The sequence below is a fragment of the Podarcis cretensis genome, assembly GCF_951804945.1.
Source record: "Podarcis cretensis genome assembly, chromosome: 13".
Taxonomy (NCBI): Eukaryota; Metazoa; Chordata; class Lepidosauria; order Squamata; family Lacertidae; genus Podarcis; species Podarcis cretensis.
The window spans coordinates 55,817,083-55,823,083 of record NC_137182.1 but is presented as its reverse complement, the minus strand read 5'-3'; the positions used below and the strand labels follow the sequence as shown (position 1 = coordinate 55,823,083).

The 6,001-nt window shown below is 55.2% G+C and overlaps 1 protein-coding gene across 2 annotated transcripts in view; it reads left to right on the top strand.

The window, feature by feature from the left end:
• Positions 1-4,253: 4,253 nt before the first annotated feature.
• Positions 4,254-6,001, top strand: part of CAMTA2 (calmodulin binding transcription activator 2) — a 65,475-nt gene continuing 63,727 nt past the window's right edge. Inside the window, exon 1 of one of the 2 annotated variants that reach the window (XM_079951726.1) lies at positions 4,254-4,378. The gene's annotated coding sequence lies outside the window, so the exon portion shown is untranslated. Of the gene's footprint in view, positions 4,379-5,838; positions 5,861-6,001 lie in introns of those variants that run through there. The other variant, XM_079951727.1, reaches the window with a different exon arrangement.

Here is a 6,001-nt window from a genome sequence, read left to right as displayed (position 1 = left end):
TGGGAATATAATATAATAATAATAATTTATTATTTATACCCCGTCCATCTGGCTGGGCTTCCCCAGCCACTCTGGGTGGCTTCCAAAAAAAATATTAAAATACTGTAATACATCAAACATATTAAAAGCTTCCCTAAACAGGGCTGCCTTCAGATGTCTTCTAAAAGTCTGGTAGTTGTTGTTCTCTTTGACATCTGGTGCGAGGGTGTTCCACAGGGCAGGCACCACCACTGAGAAGGCCCTCTGCCTGGTTCCCTGCAACCTCACTTCTCGCAGGGAGGGAACCACCAGAAGGCCTTCGGAGCTGGACCTCAGTGTCTGGGTAGAACGATGGGGGTGGAGACGCTCCTTCAGATATACTGGACTGAGGCCATCTAGGCTAAAGCTTTCCTCTGCTTTGATAAGGACTTGAGTAGAGCCCTGTTTGAACCATTTAGTCCAGACTTTATCAACCCTCACAAGGGAAAAAACAAGGGAGTTTTTTCTGCCTACAACTCCCTTCAGCCCCAGCCAGGGACTTGTAGGTCAAAACACGGTGAGGGCAACAGGATGAGGAACATCCAACAACCTGTTTCCCAGTGGCCGTCCAGGTAGCCCCTAAGAAGCTCACAGCAGCCCTCCCATTAACTTCCCCCCAGCCAGTATCTGCTATTCAAAGACACTCAGCTCCAGCCACGTTTCCCAAGCCAATCCGGGCGGCCATCATTTCAATGATACAGTGGACCTACCATCCATTGATTTATCAATTCAGCCATTGCCACAACTTGTGGCGTTAATTCCCTGCAGTGTGTTCAATTGAAGCTGTTCCTTTTGTTTATCCTGAATCTTACTGCCCATCAAATGAACTGGGTGAGTCTTGAGTCCTGGTGTTAGTAAGAGAAAAAATAATCTCTTAACACTCGGACTCACAGTCACCCAAATAATTTGAGGAGAGTGAGAAACGAGTCTTCATGGTGGGAGGGGGAATCAAGACTCTGGGCACTTCCTGTTCATTAAACATGCATCCAGACCTAGGGGCTACTTAGGGAAGTGGGTGGCGCTGTGGTCTAAACCACAGAGCCTAGGACTTGCCGATCAGAAGGTCGGCGGTTCAAATCCCCGTGACAGGGTGAGCTCCTGTTGCTCAGTCCATGCTTCTGCCAACCTAGCAGTTCGAAAGCACATCAAAGTCAAGTAGATAAATAGGTACCACTCCAGCGGGAAGCTAAATGGTGTTCCCGTGCGCTGCTCTGGTTCACCAGAAGCGGTTTAGTCATACTGGCCACATGACCCGGAAGCTGTACGCTGGCTCCCTCGGCCAGTAAAGCAAGATGAGCGCCGCAACCCCAGAGTCGTCAGCGACTGGACCAAACGGTCAGGGGTCCCTTTACTTTTAGAGGCTATTTAATGAGCAATCCCTCTGGCTTTTTTTTGTGGGGAGGCCAGATGACGGTGTGCCAAAGCTAATGGACTTCCCTGCCGTCACTTTCCTTGCCGCAAAAAGCCCAATTTGGGGTGGAGGAAGATGCTTATTGCACAAGTCCTCCCATCCAATTACAGTCATGCAGCCTGAATTTGCTGGTATGTGACTGAGTACCACCCAGAAACAGCAACAGTCTGGGAGCACCGAGAGACCTTTTTGGCACCAGCTGAGAAGAAGAGAGCAGCCGAGTGCTGTTGCTGCTGTCTCAGCATGGCAGAGATGTGAGCACGAGGAAGAGATCAAACTGGGCAGACCCGTGTGCCTACTGAGCTGCTCAGCAAGGGCTAAAAGGAACCTAGTGGGAAGTGCAGCTCAGATCTTTCCCCCAACAAATCCTACACGAGCCACGCAGAGAGGTGCAAACCCACGTTCAGATGCAGCTCCTGTGTTGCCCTGCAGCTTCCCATGCCCAGGAACCCTTTCAGCGCCACTCCTGGACAAAGAAGTGAGCCCACAAACCCTTGACAACGGCAAGCAGTTGGGCACATGCTCCTCTCTCTTATCACTGGTCCAGAATCATTGCACTGCCCCCCACCATCCAGTTCCCCTACCCAAATCACTGCTGGGCCTTACTCTAGGCACACCACCTGCCTTGACAGCAATATACAGAACAGTAGCTAGCTTGGCCTCTGACTATGAGGAATAAATAAAGATGGAGTTGGCGATGCCAACTTCGCCTATAGTGAGGAGAGGCTCTATTGGAATGAGGGACAGAGGCTGTGCGAAACCCGGAACGATTTAACAAGTTAGGAGCAGGTAGAACTCTTGGGCCGTTGCAGACTTGAGGGTCATGGAGGGGGAGTGACTTTGCAGTGGCTCTGGTGTCCTCCTTAGATGGTCATTTCCAGAGGGTGGTGCCTGGGAACTGCTCTTCAGCCCTGAGCAGCCTTCAGTGTGGGGTTCCTCAGGGTTTGAATTTCTCCCCTGTGCTGTTTAGCATTGTTACGGCAAAATCTGGGTGCGAGGCTGCCCTGCCACCCAGCTTGTTGGACTAAGTCTGCGGGTCCTAGCGGGAGAAAATGAGCTCAGCCAGAGACAGGAGCAAGATGCGGAGATCCAAGGTTTATTGCGCAACAGGTTCAAGACGAGATTGAACCCCAAGAATGGGGTGACATAAACTTTTGAAACTTCCCTCCATGTCCCAGAATACAGTGCAAAATACATCCCAGTTACATCATGAATACATTAAGAAGAGGTTGGGTTATACAGGTTACATCATGAATACATTAAGAAGAGGTTAGGTTACACAGGATTAACATATGGAGGAGGGAGGGGGGAATATGCAGAGCTGGAGATATGCGCAGATAAGCACTTCCTGAGTACTGGTGATGAGAAGACAATGGTCCATGTACTCATAGTCTGCCACCTGGCATTGCCCGGAGGAAAGATTTGGCAGAGTGATTTGGCAGGATTAGGGTCTTGACACCTTGCTTGAGGGATTAGGGAGGACAGGGGAGGTGTGATGGAGTCCTAGAGAAATTGAGCATATTGGCACGTTGATTTTCTATGAATTTTATAGATTTTAGTCCCTTTTGACATTGACAATTGGAAATAAATTGATATATTGTAGCGAAGAAGAAGGTGAAGAAGACATGCCCCCCCCCTTCCGTATCAGCATCTATAGGAAACTGCTGAGTGGGGTCATCCCCACATTGTCAGCAATATGCTGATGGCACACAACTCTCCTTTACAATAAACTAAAGCCCAATCCCGATAAAACTGAGGCACTGTTAGTGGGTGGTTCTCCAGACCAGATAGCGGGGAGGTTGCCTGCTCTTGATGGGGTTACACTGCCTCTGAAGGAGCGAATGCCTAGCTTTGGGATACTTCTGGATCCACTGCTGTCGCTTGAGACTCATAAAGACCTGGCGTGCCTTCCCTCAGCTTCATCTGGTGGCCCAGCTGTGCCACCCTAACTCATGGGTAGGCAAACTAAGGTCCGTGGGCCAGATCAGGCCCAACTGCCTTCTGGATCCGGCCCGTGGGTGGTCCAGGAATCACCGCTTGGATCGCCAGCGTGCGCGTTCTTTCCCTCTCCCTCCCACGGCGGCACCGGAGCCTCCTCCCTCCCTCCCTCCCTCCTCCTGGCTTCTCCCTGCCCTGCCTAGAGAAGGAAGGGGACTGGGCTTTGTTGGTGCCAGCAATAAGCAGCCCCTCTCTGGAGCCCTTTCGCGCCGCTGCCAGCCCTTGCCGCTCACAAGACACAGGTAAGCAGCCACCGGGGCTCGTGGTGCTCTTGCATCATTTATTTTTTTCAAAATATAGTCTGGCCCCTCACAAGGTCTGAGGGACAGTGGACTGGCCCCCTGCTGAAAAGGTTTGCTGACCCCTGCCCTAACTGGACAGGGGCAGCCTAACTTCTTCCTATGCTCTGGTTCAGAAACTTCAGCTGCTGCAGGATTTTGCGGCCAAGTTGCTCACCGGCGCAAGAGGGTTTGATTCTATGACACCGACTCTGGCCTGACTGCACTGGCTCCCCGTTCAAAGTGCTGGTTTTGACCTTTAAAGCCTTAAACGGCTCAGGACGCAGTACCTCAAGGACTGCCTCTCCCCATATGAACCAACTAGGAACCTGAGATCATCCGCTGAGGCCCTTTTCACGAGAACGGGGCCTTCTCTGCAGTGGCTCCCCATTTGTGGGATGTCCACGGAGGTCCGTCTGGCGCCTTCATTATACACCTTGAGGCACCAGGCAAAAACATTCCTCTTCAATCAGGCCTTGGGCAGATCCATGGCCTTTAAAATGTGTTTGGTGGGCGGCAAGGGGATGTTACTGGTTTGTTTTTATTATGTTTATTTGTTTTATTATGTATTTTGTGTTTTCCGTTTGTACTTTTATGTTGTGAATCGCCCTGGGATCTTCAGATGGTGTACAAATTTGAGAAACGAAAAATCATAACAGATGGTTACGTTTTGGTTAGTTCAACCCTGACTGGGTTTTGCTATTTTTCTTATAAGATCCCTGCTGGATCCCGTCTAGTCCAGCACCCTTTTCTCATGGCGCCCAACTAGGTGCCCACTAAACACCCACAAGCAGAATCTGAGCACAACTATGATGCCCAGGATCAGAGGTATGCTCCTTCGGAGAGGGAAGGCAGGATACAGCCACGGAGGCTAGCAGCCAAAGATACCCAGGAATTCGTACAGGGATGCTTTAGTTGACATTCCTGCATTGCGGGGGGGTTGGACTAGATGCCCCTTTGGGGGGGGTCCTTTCCAACGCTCCCATTCCACGATGCCTTCTGTCCGCAGGCTAAACTCACCGAAGCTCCTGGGAGAAACGTTTTGTGATTCCGGCGAGACTTGCCAGGCCTGGGGATATTTGCAACGAACGATGATGGCGCGTGTGCGCAAAAACGCAGCCGCTGTTTCCTGGTTTGGGCCCGTTTCTATTTTGCGACCGCCTGGGTTCTTATGGGGCTGAGGGTGTGTGGGGACGGGGGGCGCCTCTTGGGCTGCCCGACCCCCCCGCCCGTGGGGTGGGGATCGGGTCCCGCCTGGCTCGGAGCGCCGGGTGGCTGCTCTTAGCTCGGGAGGCGGAGCGGGAAGCGTGGGAAATTTCTCCGCCCGGTTCCCAGCGCCGATCTGCGCCCGATCCCGCGCCGGCTTCCGCCTCCGGAGCCCCCTTGGCCCGGGCGGCTTCCTCCTCCTCCTCCTCCTCCTCCTCCTCCGGCTCTCCGCCTCCGCCTCCTCTTGCGCGCTGAGCTCAGACGCTGCCGGGCCGCGGCGAGCTGTCAGCGATCGGGGCGGAGCGCGCCTCTCGGGCAGGGGAAGGAAGGCAGGCAGGCAGGCAGGCAGGCAGGCAGGGGCCGAGCCGCAGCCGGTGCTGGCGAGGAGAATGGCGGCCGGCGGCGGAGCTCGGGCACCAGCGGAGGCGGCGGCGGCCCCGGGAGCAGCAGCAGCAGCAGCAGCAGGTGCGCCCCGGAGGCTCCGCGGGAGCGAAGGATGCGCCCTGCGGCTGGGCTGGAGGGCTCCGAGGGCCAGCCTTGCGCGCGGGGCCTGGCGGGGGCCGGAGGGCCACAGGCGCGGGTGGGGGGCGCAGGGCGGCCGGTGGGGCGGATGGAGCGCGGGGAAGGGGGGCGTTGCGGGGGTAAGCGAGGTGTGGGGCCAGCGGGGGACGCGATGGGGCGGGAGGCGTGGTCTCTTGGCCACCGGCGGGGGAGGCTGGGTTCGGGGCTGGGGGCGCGGCTGGGGCCGGCCGGAGCCACGTGGGGCGCTTGGCCGGGGGGGGGGCTGGATGTGGGGGGCTGAGCTTGGCAGCTGGGGCGGGGGAACGGCGAGATTCTCCTGCGTGGGTGCAGCTCTGAAATGGTCCCTATTCTGCCGGGAAGCCGGAGCACAAAGGCTGGGGTTTGTGGGTGGCAGAAGAGCCGGAGCCCAGTTGTAGGGGGTGTCTGGGTGAGGCAGGGGGCTGGATGTGGGTGATCTCACTTGGCTGCTTGAGGAGGGGGTCAAGGAAGGGGCATCTCCAGTTGCCCCCAAACCCCTGGGTTGGGATTGGTGCAAGGGGCAGCAATAAGTACTCTCTGCTTGATGTAA